The 16440-nt window shown below is 34.8% G+C and overlaps 1 long non-coding RNA gene across 1 annotated transcript in view; it reads right to left on the bottom strand.

Annotated features, from left to right (window-relative positions):
• Positions 1-356: 356 nt before the first annotated feature.
• LOC126935676 (uncharacterized) overlaps positions 357-16440 on the bottom strand; it is a 135440-nt gene continuing 119356 nt past the window's right edge. The window contains exon 6 of the long non-coding RNA XR_007719277.1: positions 357-438. This is a non-coding gene — a long non-coding RNA (uncharacterized LOC126935676). The remainder of the gene's footprint in view (positions 439-16440) is intronic.

Here is a 16440-nt window from a genome sequence, read left to right on the forward strand (position 1 = left end):
ACCAGAAGGGAGAAGGCTTAGGCAGTTCAATGGCTCCTTGTCTTCCCCCTCCATGAGTTTCTCGCACAGGAATCTAAATTTCCAACATTTAATAACCTCTGAGTTTGAGCACATGGTAATGAATGATCTTTACTTCCAGGAGGAACTGAAAGAAAAGAAAAACCAACATCTCCAAGTCTAAGACATTACCTTCCCATAGGCAGTACCATGTAGTAACCACCTTCATGATGACCTTCTCTAGGCACTTCCCACTCATGGGAGAAGATACAAGATAGAGGTTGTTATGTGAGATTTTTGAGCATCAGGAGAGTGCTGCTTTGATAATTTCATTTGGAAAAATTGAAAGTTACCTTAAACATAAGCTTCAGCATCTAGAACAGCACGGTATACAAAAAATGGTGAACGTTTGCCTTCCAGTTCAACGAGGGAAGAGAAAATCTAAACAAAATAAAAACAAACAATTAATATGGCTTGATATTTCAAAAAGCTAAATTAAATTCGGCATGTGATCAACTTACTAACAAATCACATTAGAACATGGAGATCCTCTCCAAAGTGGAGAGCTGGTAGATGGGCTGACTGTGTCTTTCCAACTAGTGATTGCATAGACTGTAGAGCAGAACCCACCAGCTCAGCTTTGTTTGGTTGGCAATTCATCCTCTTTTGAGTCTATTCATAAATATTACACAGAAATAACAGCTTTAAACAAGCTTTATGTGTGATTGCTAGAGTTGGTTTAACGCTTTATTTAACACTACATGTTTAGCTTGCTTGAATACACTTGCACAGACGTTCTGTTCTATAAAGGATAGAAAAGGACATGAGGAAACTCTTGAAAGGAATTGTTCTTGTGATTATTTCATCATCTCTATCTCTGCAGAGTTTAAGTCTCTAACTTGGCTGTGAGTCATATGTGTACTATTTCATTTCTCTAAGAATGAACTAATAAGAATATCCATGTACTACAAAGAGAAAATATATGTGTATATGTTTGTTCGTGTGTGTGTGTGTGTGCATGCGTGCTCTTGTGTGTGTATGCATGCTCTTGTGTGTGTGTGTGTGGAGTGAGAGAGACAGAGAGAGAGAGAGAATGGAGGTAGGAAAATAAAAAATCTCTCTTCAAATGAATTAAAAATAAAACCTGTGTGATCTTATGATGCTTAATAAACTATGGAAATGGTATTTTAGTCTCAGTAGGAGTTTAACTATTTGCATGTATTTTGAGTTCCCTTAAGGCACTTCCCAAAAAACAAAAAAGCAAAAGAAGATTATTAGTTTCCTCTGTAGGAGTGAGCTGGACAGATTCCACAGTTTAAGATGAGAGAACTCTGAAAGGTCAACGATTGGAAAGGAACCAGAAACAGGCTTGTGTTTCGTGTTTCTTTTCAGGTGTAACACCTGGTTTTGGAAGGGCCTCTCTACTCTGTGGCTCGTATTCCTGCTTCTTTATTGATATGAAACTTATAGCAGAAAAAGATGGGGTCAGGTGTGGTGGCTCATACCTGTAATTCCAGCATTTTGGGAGGTAAAGGCAGGGGACATTGCATGAGCTCATGAGTTCTAGACCAGCCTGGACAACATGGCAAAACCCCATCTCTACAAAGAATGCAAAAATTAGCTAGCATTGTGGCACATGCCTACAGTCACAGCTGCTCAGGAGGTTGAAGTGGGAGGATTGCTTGAGCCCAGGAAGTTGAGGCTGCAGTGAGCTGAGATTATGCCACTGTACTCCAGCCTGGGTGACAGAGCAAGACCCTGTCTCAAAAAAAAATAAAGAGAGAAGGAAAGAAAGACAGAAAGACACAAAGAAAGAGAGAGAGAAAGAGAGAGAGAGGGAGGGAGGGAGGGAAAGAGAGAGAGAGAGAAGAAAGAGAGAAAGGAAGGAAGGAAGGAAGGAAGGAAGGAAAGAAGGAAGGAAGGAAAGGAAGGAAGGAAGGAAGGAAGGAAGAAAGGAAGGAAGGAAAGAAAGTTACAGCAGAAAAAGAAATGCTCTCAGTTCCCTCCTGTGTCCCAAGATACTGTGAGCATTTTTTATTTTGCGGAGTGTCCATATTATTAAAAAACCCAGAAAAACTTTTTTTTCCCCTACTAATTTCCATTATACAAGTAGAGATTTTTGTTGTGTAATGGTGGCAAGCCAGATTGATATTGCTTGGCTGTGCCCTCACCCAAAATCTCATATTGAATTGTAATCCCTGTAATCCGCACGTGAAGGGTGGGACCTGATGGGAGGTCTTTAAATCATGGGGACACTTTCCCTTATGCTGTTCTCATGAAAGTGAATGAGTTCTCATGAGATCTGATGATTTCATTAGCATCTGGCATTTCCCCTGCTGGTATTCATTTTCTCTCCTGCCACTCTGTGAAGAGGTGCCTTCCTCCACGATTGTAAGTGCCCTGAGGCCTCCCTAGCCATGTAAAACTGTGAGTCAATTAAACCTCGTTTCTTTATAAATTATCCAGTCTTGGGTATTTCTTCATAGCAGCATGAGAATGGACTATGACACAGAGATTTTCCAATAGGCTCTACCAAATACTAGGAATAACATAGATTGTGGTAGGCAGCTTCATGGAATGCTGGAAAGTGCTGCTAATAGATTTCTGCTACTGGTTGATATTTACCAGGTACCAGCAGTCATCTGACACTTGTGTACAGGGACCTCAAAATGTTTCCAATTTGATGTTTCAACTTCTTGTTTTATTAATCCAGTTAGTTAAAAAAATCTGAAAATAATTTTGAGCATTTGCACATAGAACAAAAAAAGTCTGTGTAATAAGGTGTCATTGATTTGATTTTGTTTCATTCCAAGTACTGCCTAAATTTATCCATGTGTATTCCCATATCACCCAGCTAGAATTTCCTTATTTACAGTGTTAAATTAACCTATTGTATAAATGATATTGAAGTTGAAGGAAAAACCATATCCCTGGAGTGCTTTCTCACACTTGCTGCATAATAAAAGTGGCAAATCAGATCTGTGAATTATTATTGTGTCTTGATAATAGAAAAAAGAAAAATTTGGTACTAGAAATAATGTACCATTATTTCCCAACCTCCCTTTACTTTGGCCCCAAATATTACTGAACACTTTAAAAATCATTATTAAAGATTACTAAAATATTAAAAATGACTCACAAAATGTGCTATGGTTTCTGTTCTTTTAGATCAGAATCATACCTCTGATACTTCAATTCACACTCATTCCAAGACATTTATTATGTCATTTGAACTTATCTGGTGCAAAATATTACAAGTCTGCAGTCTTACTAAAGAACTTACATATTTGCCATTGTTTTTATTTATTTATTTATTTATTTATTTATTTATTTATTTATTTTATATCAATGGAATAATACACTGTGTGCTTTTCTATTATTTTATATCAGTGGAATAACACAATGTGTGCTATTACTGTCCATTTGTTTTATTTCAGAGTAGATATATGTGCTTATACCATAGTCTGTTTATCTATTCACATCATGTTGGACTTTTGAGTTGTGTCCTGATTTGGTCTGTTACCTATAAAGTTAATAAAACATTTGTAAATAGTTTTGTATATGGGCATAGGTTTTATTTCTCTTGTATAAATATCTAGGAGTAGAACAGTTGGATCATATGATAGGGTGTTTTCCAGAGAGGGTGTACTACTTAATGTTTCCATCAACAACCTATGGCTACAGCCTCCCAACACTTGATAAGGTCAATGTTTTAAATTTTAAATACTCCAACAGATATATAGGAGTATCAAATTGGGGTCTGAATTTATATTCCCCCTCTGGTTACTGAGATTGAAAATATATATATATATGCTTTTTATGACCCATATATTTTGTTTGATAAAGAGTCTGTTCAAATATTTGGCCATTTTATTGGGTTGTTTGTTTAGGTATAATTGAATTTTTAAAAATGTTTACATAAGTCTGAATATAAAGCCCTTATTGTTTTCATGATTTGTAAATATTTTCTCTCAGTCTGTAGATTTTCTTTTCATTCTCCTAATGTGTTTCAAACAGAAGAGTTTTTCACTTTTATAAAATTCAATTTATACATCTTTTAAAAAATGAATTATACTTTTGAAATTATATATGAGTTCTTTAGATACCCCAAATTCATAAAGATTTTCTTTATTTTTTTTTGTGCAAGTTTAAAAGTTTTAAGTCTTATATTTAGGTCTATGATCTGTTTTGAGTTGGTTTGTATAGATGGTGTGAAATATGGATCAAATCATATATTTTTCACAAGGATATTTAATTATTCCTATAATTTGGTTTAAAAGACTGTGACTCCTTGACTAAATGATGTTTGCATCTTGTCACAGATTAATTAGGCATACATGTGTTGGGCTATCTCCGAACATTCAATTTTGTGCTATTGATATGTCAATATGATAGTGTCTTGAAATCAGCTAGTGTGATTCCTGCAGTTTTGTTCTTTTTCAAAATTGGTTAGGATACTCTAGGTCATTTGTATTTCTATCATTATTCTAGAATCAGCCTCTCAGTTTCCAAGAAAGCCTAACTGAATTTTAATTAATATAATATTAAATATTATCTTTGTTCATTTTCTGTTGCTTATAATAGAGTACCTGAAACCAGGTAAATTATTTTAAAAATAAATTTATTTCTTAGAATTACAAAGGCTGAGAAGTAGAAGGCCAAGGCCCTGCATTTGGTGAGACCCTTCTTGCTCTGGGGACTCTACAGAGTCTCCTCTCAAGGCAGTGCAGGGCATCACATGGCGAGGGGGCTGAGCATGGTAGCTCAGGTCTCTTCCTCTTCAATCTTCAAGTGCTCGTATCCTTATTTTCTGTCTACCTGTTCTATCAATCATTGATATCAATTATTGAGAAACATACATTGAAATATCTGACAATTGTGGACTTGTCTATTTTTCCTTGAGATCCTATTAGTTTGCATATTTTTATTAGACTTCTAGAAAAGCAATTTAAAGTTCACAGCAAAATTGAGCAGAAAATACAGAGAATTTATACATATTCCTATTTCCTTATATGCATGACCTTCCCCATTATTAATGTCTCATGCCATGGTTGTACATTTGTTAGGATCAATTAACCCATAGACACAGAATTATCACCCCAAATCCATAGTTTACATTAGGGTTCACTCCTGGTGTACATTCTGTGGGTTTGGAAAAATGTATAATGACATGAATCCACCATTTTAGTGTCATAAAAAATAGTTTTTGTGCCCTGAAAATCCTCTGTGCTCTGCCTATGTATCCCTCTCTTTCCCCTAACCCCTAGCAAATAGTGATAATTTTACCGTCTCCATAGTTTTGCCTTTTCCAGGATGTCATACAATTGGACTCACACAGTATGTAGCATTTTTAGATTGACTTCTTTCACTTAGTCATATGTGTTTAAGGCTCCTCCATGTTTTTTTTTATGGATTGAGAGCTCATCTCTTTATAAAGCTGCATAATATTCCATTGTATGGAAGCACCACAGTTCACTTATTCATTCATACATGAAAGGACATCTTGGTTGCTTCCAAGTTTTGACAATTAGGAATATAGTTATATACATCTGCGTACAGGTTTCTGTGTAGATGTCAGTTTTCAACTCCATTGCATAAATACTAAGGATACGAATCTCAATACCAAAGAGCACTATGGATGGATCATATGGTAAAACTATGGTTAGTCTGTAAGAAATGGTCAGAATGTTTTCCAAAGTGGCCATAGAATTTTTCATTTCTACTGGTAAAGAATGAGAGTTCCCGCTGCTCCATATCCTTGCCACCATTTAGTGTTATCATGGTTCTGGATTTTGGTCATTGTGATAGGTATGCAGTAGTACCTTATTGTTGTTTTAATTTGGAATTTCTTAGAGACATACGATGCTGAGAATTTTTTCATATTATTATTTTTCATCTATGACTTTTCTTTGGTGAAATAGCTACCCAAATATTTTGTCCATTTTCTAATCATAGTGTTTGTTTTCTTATTGTTAGGTTTCAAGGTTCTTTTTATTTTATTATTATTTATTTATTTGTTTGTTTGAGATGGAATCTTGCTCTGTCGCCCAGGCTGGAGTGCAGTGGTGTGATCTCAGCTCACTGTGACCTCTGCCTCCCGGATTCAAGTGATTCTCCTGTCTAGCCTCAGGAGTACCTGGGGCTACGGTAGTGCACCACCACACTTGGCTAATTTTTGTATTTTTGTAGAGATGGGGTTTTACCATGTTGGCTAGGCTCTTTTTCTTTCATACGAGTATTTTAAGAAATATGGCTTTTGCAATGTTTTCTCCAAGTCTATGGCTTGTCTTCTCATTCTCTTAATAGTGTTTTTAGAAGAGTAATAGTTTTTATTTTAATGAAGTCTATATTATTAATTACTCTTTTCATGGATTGAAACTTTACTGTTTGGCAAAAAGTGATGGCCAAACCGAAGATTATTTAGATGTTTTCCTATGTTATAGTCTAAGAATTTCATAGTTGTGCATTTTACATTAAATCTATAATTATTTTGAGTTAATTTTTTGAAAGATGTAAAGTCTTTTTCTAGATTCACTTTTCAATATGTGGATGTCCAGTTGTTCCAGCACCATTCCTTGAAGATACTGTCTTGTTTCCATTGTATTGCCTTTAAACCTTTGTCAAAGATCAGTTTGTGGTAGGTACATTTCTGGGATTTTTATTCTGTTCCATTGACCTATTTGTCTATTTTTTTTCACCAAAAGCACCCTGTTTTGATTACTTCCATTTTAGTAAGTCTTGAAAATTCATAGTGTCTGTCTTTAAACTATTCTTTTTCAATATTATATTGACTGAGTCTTTTGCTTCCTGCATAAACATTAGATTCAGTAAGCCAATATCCACCAAATGACTTGCTGAGATTTTATTGTGTTCACATTGAACCTACAGATCAAGTTAAGAACTAACATTTTGAAAATTTTGAGTCTTCCCATGGAATCAACCCAAATGTCCATCAATGATAGACTAAATAAAGGGAATGTGGTACATATATACCATGGAATACTATGCAGTCATAAAAAGAAATGAAATTATGTCCTTTGCAGGGACATGGATGGAGCTGGAAGCCATTACTGTCAGCAAACTGACTCAGGAACAGAAAACCAAACACGGCATGTTCTCACTTATAAGTGGAAGCTGAACAATGTGAACACATAGACACAGGGAAGGGAACAATACACACTGGGGCCTGTCAGAGGGAGTGGGAAAAGCATCAGGAAAAATAACAAATGCATCCTGGTTTTAATACCTAAGTAATGGGTTGATAGGTGCAGCAAATTACCATGGCACACATTTGCCTGTACAACAAACCTGCACTTTCTGCACATGTATCCTGGAACTTAAAATAAAAGTAACAGTTATAAAAGAAAGAAAATATTGAATCTTCCTATGTGTATTAGGCCATTCTTGAGTTGCTGTGAAAACATACCTGAACTGAGTAATCTAGAAAGAGGTTTAATTGGCTCACTGTTCTGAAGGCTATACAGGAAGCATAGCACCAGCATCTGCTTCTGGGGAGGCCTCAGGAAGCTGTTACTCATTGTGGAAGATAAAGTAAGAACAGGTATGTCACATGGTGAAAGTAGGACCTAGAGAGAGTGGGGGAGGAGATGTCCCAGACTTAATCAGATCTTATGAGTGCTCACTCACTATGGCACAGACAGCTCCAAGCCTTGAGAGATCTGCCCCCACAACCAAAACACTTCCCACCAAGTCTCACCTCCAACACTGAGGATTCCGTTTCAACATGAGATTTGGGTGGGGACAAATATCCAAACTTTATTATTCTTCCCCCTCTGCTAAGTCTCATGTTCTTCTTATATTAAAAAATATAACCATGCCTTCCAAACAGTCCCTCAAAGTCTTAACTCATTCTACCATTAACTCAAAAGTACAGTCTAAAGTCACATTTGGAATAAAGCAAATTCTTCCACCTATGAGCCTGTACAATTAAAAACAAGTTATTTACTTCCAAGATACAATGGGGGTATAGGCATTGGGTAAATTTTCCCATTCCAAAAGGGAGAAATTGACCAAAGGAAAGAGGCTACAGGTCCCATGCAAGTTCAAAACCTAGCAAGGCAGTAATTAAATCTTAAAGCTTCAAAATAATTTCCTTTGACTCCATGTCCCACATCCAGGGCACATTGGTGCAAAGGGTGGACTCTCAAGGCCTTAGGCAGCTCCACTCCTGTGGCTTTGCAGGGTTCAGCTTGTATGGTTGCTTTCACACCTTGTTGAGTATCTGTGGCTTTTCCAGGCATAAGATGCAAGCTGCCAGTGCATCAATCATTCTTGGATCTCATTCTCACAGCTCTTCTAGGCAGTGCCTCAGGAGGGCTCAGTGTTGAGCACTGCAACCCCACAATTCCCCTCTACAGTGCCCTGGTAGAGGATCTCTCTGAGGGATCTGCCCCTGCAACAGGTTTCTGCTTGGGCACATAGACTTTCTTGTACATACTTTAAAATCTAGAGGCTGCCAAGTCTTCACTTTGGTACTCTTCATGCTCACAGGCTTAACACCATGTGGAAGCCACCAAGGCTTATTGCTTGCACCAAATGGAGCTGCAGCTGTGGCCTGAGCTGTACTTGGGCCCCTTTGAGCCCAGGCTGGAGCTGGAGCTGGAGATGCTGGGATGGAAGAAGCAGTATCCTGAGGCTGCATAGGGCAGTGGGTCCCTGGACCTGGTCCACAAAACTATTCCTCCCTCCTAGACCTCTGGGAATGTGACGGAGAGGCCACTGCTAAGGTCTCTGAAATGCCTTCAAGGCCTTTTTCCCTTGGCTATTTGCACTTAACTCCATTTGAGTCTGCAAATTTCTCTAGCAAGTGGGTGCTACACAGGCTGCTTGAATTCCTCTTCTGAAAATGTTTTTTTCTTATCTACAACATGGCCAGGCTGTCAATTTTCCAAATTTATACACTTCAATACCTCTTTAAATATAACCCAACTATAAGTCATTCCTTTGCTCCTGAGTGTAGGCTGCTAGAAGTAGTCAGGTCACATCTTGAATGCTTTGCTGCTTAGAAATTTCTTTGACCAGGTACCCTAGGTCATCCTTCTCAAGTTAAAAATTCCCCAGATCCCTAAGGCAAAAACATAATGCACCAAGTTTTTTGCTAAGGCATAGCATGCACGACCTCTCCTCTAGTTTCTAATGAGTTTCTCATTCCCATCTAAGACTTCATCAACCTGGACTTCACTGTCCATATCATTATCAGCATGTTGCTCACAACCATTTAACAGGTCTCTACAAAGCTAACCTTCAAACTTTCCCTCATCTTTTGTCTCCCGAGCCCAACAAACTCTTCCAACCTCTGCCCATTACCCAGTTCCAAAGTTGCTTCCACATTTTCAGGTAGCTTTATTAGCAATGCCCACTTCTTGGTACCAATATTCTGTATTAGACCATTCTTGCATTATTATAAAAAATATCTGTGACTGGGTAATTTATTTAAAAAATAGGTTTAATTGGCTTATAGTTCTGCAGGCTGTAGAGGAAGCATGGTGCCAGCATCTGCTTCTGAGGAGGCCTCAGGGAGCATTTCCTCAAGGTGGAAGGGAAAGCAAGAGTTTGCATGTTCTAGGGCAAAAGCGGGAAGCAAGAACAAGTGGGAAGGGGAGGTGCTACACACTTAATCAACCAGATCTCACAAGTACTCACTAATTATTGGAGGACAGCTCTAAGCAATGAGGAATCTGCTTCTATGACCAAAATACCTCCCATCAGGGCCCACCTCCAACATTGGGGATCATATTTCAACATGAAATTTTGGCAAGGACAAACATCCAAACTATATCACTCTCCATGACATGAAATATCTCACCACTTATTTAGGTCTTTGATTTCTTATTCAGATTTTTGTGGTTTTCCTCAAAAATATTTTGTACATAGTTTGTTAAATTTATGTCTAAGTGTTCATTTTTTATGGCTAATTTAAACAATATGTTCCTAATTTCAAATTCCAATTGTTTATTACTGATATACAAGAAAGCAATTAACTTTTCTCTTAAATTTTTATTCTGTAATCTTGTTGCAATTTTTTTATTAGTTTGAGAAGTTTTATTGTTGATCCTTTGCAATTTTCTACAGACAGTCATGTCATCTGCAAGCAAATACAGTTTTATTTGTTCCTTCCCAAATTGTGTACCTGTTATTTCCTTTTCTTGTCTAATTACTTTAGCTAAAACTTCCAGCCCGATGTTGAGAGTGGAGAAAGGGAACATCCTTGCCTATTTCTGATCGTATCAAGAAAGTTTCAAATTTCTCACCATTCAGTATGATGTTAAGATTTGAATTTTGTAGATTCTTTTCTTTTTTGGTCAAGTTAAAGAAATTCCTTTCCATTCTTATTTGGCTGAGAAGGTCCTATTAGCTTTTTCTTCACGTATTTTGAAGCTGTATTATTAAGTACATAATTCTTAACACTTTTATAATTACTGCTTGATGAATTGACATTTTACCATTATAAAATGTCTTTAATTTCTGGGGACTTTTTTTCTTTTACTCAGAAAGCTAAATTCCTTCATCTTAATGTAGCTACCTCCCACTTCCCTATGACTTTAATACTTTAATCATTTTTATTTGTTCATTTATATTTAAAATGTGTTTTTTGTAGGCATCATATAGTTGGATTCCACTTTGTAAACTGAGAATAACAATTTCCACCTTTTAATTATGGTATGTTGTTTATTTACATTTAATGTGATTATTGATATGGTTAGATTCAATACTGTCATCTTGCCATGTGTTTATTATTTGTCCTTTCCGTGCTCTGATTACTTTTCAGAAAAATTTAATGCCTTCTTTAGGATTGACAGAATATTCTTATCACAAAACTTTATTTCTTCTGCTTATCAGAAACAGAAAATAATTATAACTCTTTAAAAATTATTTTAGTCATTGCTTTAGAGTTTATAGAATACTTACCCTACTTATCAAAGTTCACTTTTGAGTGATATTATGCCCTATCCCATATAGTGTCAGAGACTTACAATAGCATAATTTCATTTCTCCTCTTTCCATCATGTTGGTGTTATCATATGTTACTTATCTATATAAGCCCTACAATATGTTGTTATTATTGTTGTTTAGGTAGTTATTTTTGTATGTTAATCACATAGCCTACAAGCTTGCTGAACACATATATTAGTTCTAATCACTTTTTAATGAATGTATTAGGATTTCTAATATGTAGGATCTGAGAATAGAGATAATTTTACATCTTGTTTTCCGATCTTGTATAAAAAATACTTTTAATTTATTTTTCTTTCCAAATTCCCCTAGCTAGGGCCTCCAGTAAAATGTTGACTAGAAATAGTGAAAGCAGATATTTTTGTTTTCTTTCTGATTTTCGGAAGAACACATCTAGATTTTCATTAGTAAGTATGATATTATATGTGTATTTTTGTAGATGTCCTTTATCAAGTTTTATTCTTAATTTATTCATTATGTTTTATCATGAAAGAATATTGGCTATTATCAAATGATTTCTTTGTTTCTATTGAGATAATTTTTTTGTGTTATTGAAATGGTATATTAAAGTAATTTATTTTCAGATGTTAAATCAATCTTGTACAGTTAAGATGAATTACACTTGCTCATCATCCATAATTCTTTAAATATTTGCTGGATTTGGTTTGATAATATTTTAAAATTTTAGCATAAATATTTCTAAAAGATTTTGGTGTAGATTTCTTATCTTGCGATGTCTTTGTCTGGTTTTAGTATCAGGGCACTCAAATTAGTTGGGAAGTATTCAATCCTCTACTATTTTTGGGAAGAGTTTATAAATCATTGATATTATTTTTCCTCCAAATATTTCATAGAATTCAGAAGTAAAGCCATTTGGATTTGGACTTTTCTTTGTGATAGGTTATTGATTATTGAATAAATCTCCTTGCTAGTTATAGTTCTATTCAGAAAGGCAATTTCTTCTTGAGTTAGTTTTTGTAGTCTATATCTTTGTAGGAATTTGTTCATTTTATCTAATTTATCTAATATGTTCACATGCAGTTGTTCATAATATTCCTTTTAATTCTTTTCATTTTCAAAAGTTGATAGTAATATCTCATTTCTTTTAGTTCTGATTTTACTAATTTGAATTTTATTTATTTATTAATTCATCTTTTAGTCAATTCATCTAAAAATTTGTTTGATCTTTTTGGTTTTATTGATTTTATGTATTGTTTTTCTGTTATTTTTCATGTATTTACACTAAACTTTATTATTGTCTTCTTCTCTTGGCTTTAAAATTAGCTTTTTCTTCTTTTTTCCATTTTTAAGGTGGCAGGTAAGGTGATTGATTTGATTTATTTCTTCTTTCTTAATTTAGCCATTTCAAATACAAAATGTGGTACACTCTAAGTTTTATTTTAAGTTCCAAGATCATGTGCAGGATGTGCATGTTTGTTACATAGGTAAACATGTGCCATGGTGGTTTGCTACACAGATCATCCAATCACCTAGGTATTAAGTCCTGGATCCATCAGCTATTCTTGATGCTTTCCCTTCTTCAACTTCCCACCCTCCGATAGGTCCCAGAGTGTATTGTTCTCCCCATGTGTCCATGTGTTCTCATCATTCAGCTCCCACTTATAAGTGACAATATGTGGTGTCTGGTTTTCTGTTCCTGTGTTAGTTTGCTGAGGATAATGGCTTCCAAATCCATCTATGTCTCTGCAAATGACATAATCTTTTTTTTGTTTTTATGGCTGCATAATATTCCATGGTGTATATATACCACATTTTCTTTATCTAATCTGTCATTGATGGGCATTTAGGTTGATTCAATGCCTTTGCTATTGTGAATAGAGCTGCAGTGAACATATGTGTGCATGTATCTTTATAACAGAATGATTTATATTCCTTTGGGTATATACCCAATAATGGGATTGCTGGGTCACATGGTATTTCTGCCTCTAGGTCTTTGACAAATCGCCGCTGTCTTCCACAATGATAGAAATAATTTACACTCCCACCAACAGTGTAAAAGTTTTCCTTTTTCTCCTCAACCTTGTCAGCATCTGTTGTTTCTTGACTTTTTAACAGCCATTCTAACTGCCACGAGATGGGATCTCATTGTCTTTTTGATTTGCATTTCTCTAATGATCAATGATGCTCAGCTTTTTTTCATTTGTTTGTTGGCTGCATAAATGTCTTCTTTTGAGAAGAGTTTGTTCATGTCCTTTGCCCACTTTTAATGGGGTTGTTTGCTTTTTCTTGTAAATCTGTTTAAGTTTCCTGTAGATGCTGGATATTAGACCTTTGTCAGATGAATAGATTGCAAAAGTTTTCTCCTATTCTGTAAGTTGTCTGTTCACTCTGATGATAGTTTCTTTTGCTGTGCAGAAGCTCTTTAGTTTAATTAAAACCTATTTGTCAATTTTCGCTTTTGTTTCAATTGCTTTGGCATTTTCATCATGAAATCATTGCCCGTGCCTATGTCCTGAATGGTATTGCCTAGATTTTCTTCTAGGGTTTTTAGAGTTTTGGGTTTTACATTTAAGTCTTTAATCCATCTTGAGTTGATTTTTGTATATGGTGTAAGAAAGGAGTCCAGTTTCAATTTCTAGATAGGGCTATCCAGTTCTCCCAGAACCATTTATTAAATAGGGAATCCTTTCCCCATTGCTTGTTTTTGTCAGGTTTTTTGAAGATGAAATGTTGTAGGTGTGCAGTCTTATTTCTGGGTATACAAATTGGTCTGCTGTGTTTTCATTCTCATTCATCTTGAAGCATAAAGTGTTTTTTAACTTCCCCTTGACCATTAGTTACTTCACAGTGTTTTCATATTTTTGAGTTTTCTAAATTTTTTTCCGTTATTGACTATTAATTTTATCCTATTATAGCTTTAGAACATAATTTCTATCATTTTTATGCTATTAAGTTTATTGAGGTTATTTTTATGGCCTAGCAAATGATCTATCCTGGAAAATGTTCCACATTCACTTGAGGAAGACTTTATATCCTGCTGTTGGCAGAGCATTCTGTAGATGCCTGTTATTGATTGGTTTACAGTGCTGTTCAAATCTATATTCTTATTGATCTTTTGCCTACTTGTTGTATCCATTATTGAAAGTATGATATTGAAATCTCCAACTATTACTGTAGGACTCTCCATTATTCCCTTCAATCTGTCAATATTTGCTTCATATATTATTATTAGGTGCATATATACTTATAATTATGGTGTCTTCTTTACAGGTTATTCCTTTTATCATTACTAAAATCTTTCCTTTTATTTCTGGTAATATTTTTGCTTAAGGTCTATTTTGTCTGATAGTATAGCCATGATGGTTTTCTTGTGGTAGATTTTTGCTTTTTCCATTCATTTACTTTCAATCTTTATTTTCTTTGAATCTGAAGATTGTTTTCTATAAACATCAAACAATTATATATATATATTTTTAATACTGATGTAAATCTGCCTTTCAATTGGATTATTCAGTCCACTCACATTTAGTACTATTATTTGATAAAGTCAGATTTACATCTGCCCTTTTACTTTTCATTTTCAAGGTTTGTTTTCTCTGAGTACTTTTAATGTATCCCACTGCCTTTTGGACTTCAGTATTTTTGTTTAAAAGTCAGCTCTGAATTTTACTGGGGATCCCTTGTAACTGTACAGTTGTTTTTCTCTTGTTGCTTTCAAGATTTTTTTGTCTTTATCTTTTAGCATTTCAATATTATATGTCTGTGTGTAAGTGTATGTCTCTTTTTATTTATCATATCTGTAGTCTGTAATCTTCTTGGATATGTACATTATTGTTCTTCAATAAGTCCAATAAGTTGTGAAGCTTTCATCCATTATTTATTTAACTTTTTTTACATCTTTATCTTTCTCCTTTAATAGTGCCTCACATTTCTCTGATGTTCTGTTCATTTTTTTTTCTTCCTCTTTTCTGTGTTCTTTGAGTTGTGTAATCTCCATCAATCTAGATTCAAGTTTGCTAATTATTTCTTCTTATAATTCAAATCTATAGTTGAGCCCCTCTAGTGAATTTTTATTCAATTTTTATGCTTTTTATCACCAGAATTTTTTATATGGTAGTACTTTAAAATATTATAGCTCTTTATTGATATTTTTTATTTGATATAGTGTTGTCATCATACTTTCTTTTACTTTAATGATGGCTTCTTTTAGTTCTTTGGACATATTTACAGTGGCTAGTTTGAAGGTTTTATTTTTAAAAAAAGAAAATTTTGATAGCTTTAGGGGAACAGAAGGTTTTTGGTTACATGGATAAGTTCTTTAGTGCTGATTTCTGAAATGTTGGTGCCGTAACCTAAGCAGCGTACACTGCACCTAATGTGTAGTCTTTTATCCCTCACCTTCCTCCCACTCTTCCCCGCAAGTCCCCAAAGTAGATTACATCATTCATATGTTTTGCATCCTCAGAGATTAGCTCTTACTTATAAGTGAGAACATACAATATTTGGTTTTTGATTTCTGAGTTACTTCACTTAGAATAATGACCTCCAACTCCATCCAGCTTACGCAAAGGCCATTATTTCATTCCCTTTTATGGCTGAGTAATATTCCATAGTGTATAAATACCTCATTTTCTTTATCCACTCATTGACTGATGGGCATTTAGGTTGGTTCCATATTTTTGCAATTGCAAATTGTGCTGCAATGAACATGTATGTGCATGTGTCTTTTTCATATAACGATTGCTTTTCCTTTGGGTAGATACCCAGTAGTGGAATTGCTGGATCAAATGGTGGTTCTACTTTCAGTTATTTAAGGAATCTCCATACTTTGTTCCAAAATTGTTGTATTAGTTTACATTATCAACCCTGGTGTAAAAGTACTGCCTTTACACCACATCAATGCCAATATTTATTATTTTTTAATTTTTAAATTATGACCATTCTTTCAGGAGTAAGGTGGTCTCTCACTGTGGTTTTAATTTGCATTTCCCTGATAGTCACTGATATTAAGCATTTTTCAATATATTTATTGGCCATTTGTATGTATTCTTTTGAGAATTGTCTATTCTTGTCCTTTGCCCACTTTTTGAAGGAATTGTTTGTTTTCTTCTTGTTGATTTGTTTGAGTTCCTTATAGATTCTGGGTAATAGTCCTTTGCCAGATGACAATTTTGCATAGAGAGTTCAGGTATGTGTTGAATTGTGTCAAGTGATTTTTATGTATCTCTTCATATGATCATTAGATTTTTCCTCTGTATTCTGTTAATGTAGTGAATTATATAGATTTAATCTTGATTATTTACTTTTCTTGGATACACTTCTCTCCACATAACTCCTTCATTTCCAGTGAACCACCCTGTATATTCTAAACTCTTTAGTTGCTGTAAATTTTTATCTCTGCCTCTTCAAGTCTTAAGCACTATGCTTCATTCCAGCTCACTTTGCTATAGTTGAAAAATGGTGCCCAAGTAAAGAACCATTGTGATCACTGGGCTCAATTAATGAGTT

The sequence above is a fragment of the Macaca thibetana genome, chromosome 14, assembly GCF_024542745.1.
Source record: "Macaca thibetana thibetana isolate TM-01 chromosome 14, ASM2454274v1, whole genome shotgun sequence".
NCBI lineage: Eukaryota > Metazoa > Chordata > Mammalia > Primates > Cercopithecidae > Macaca > Macaca thibetana.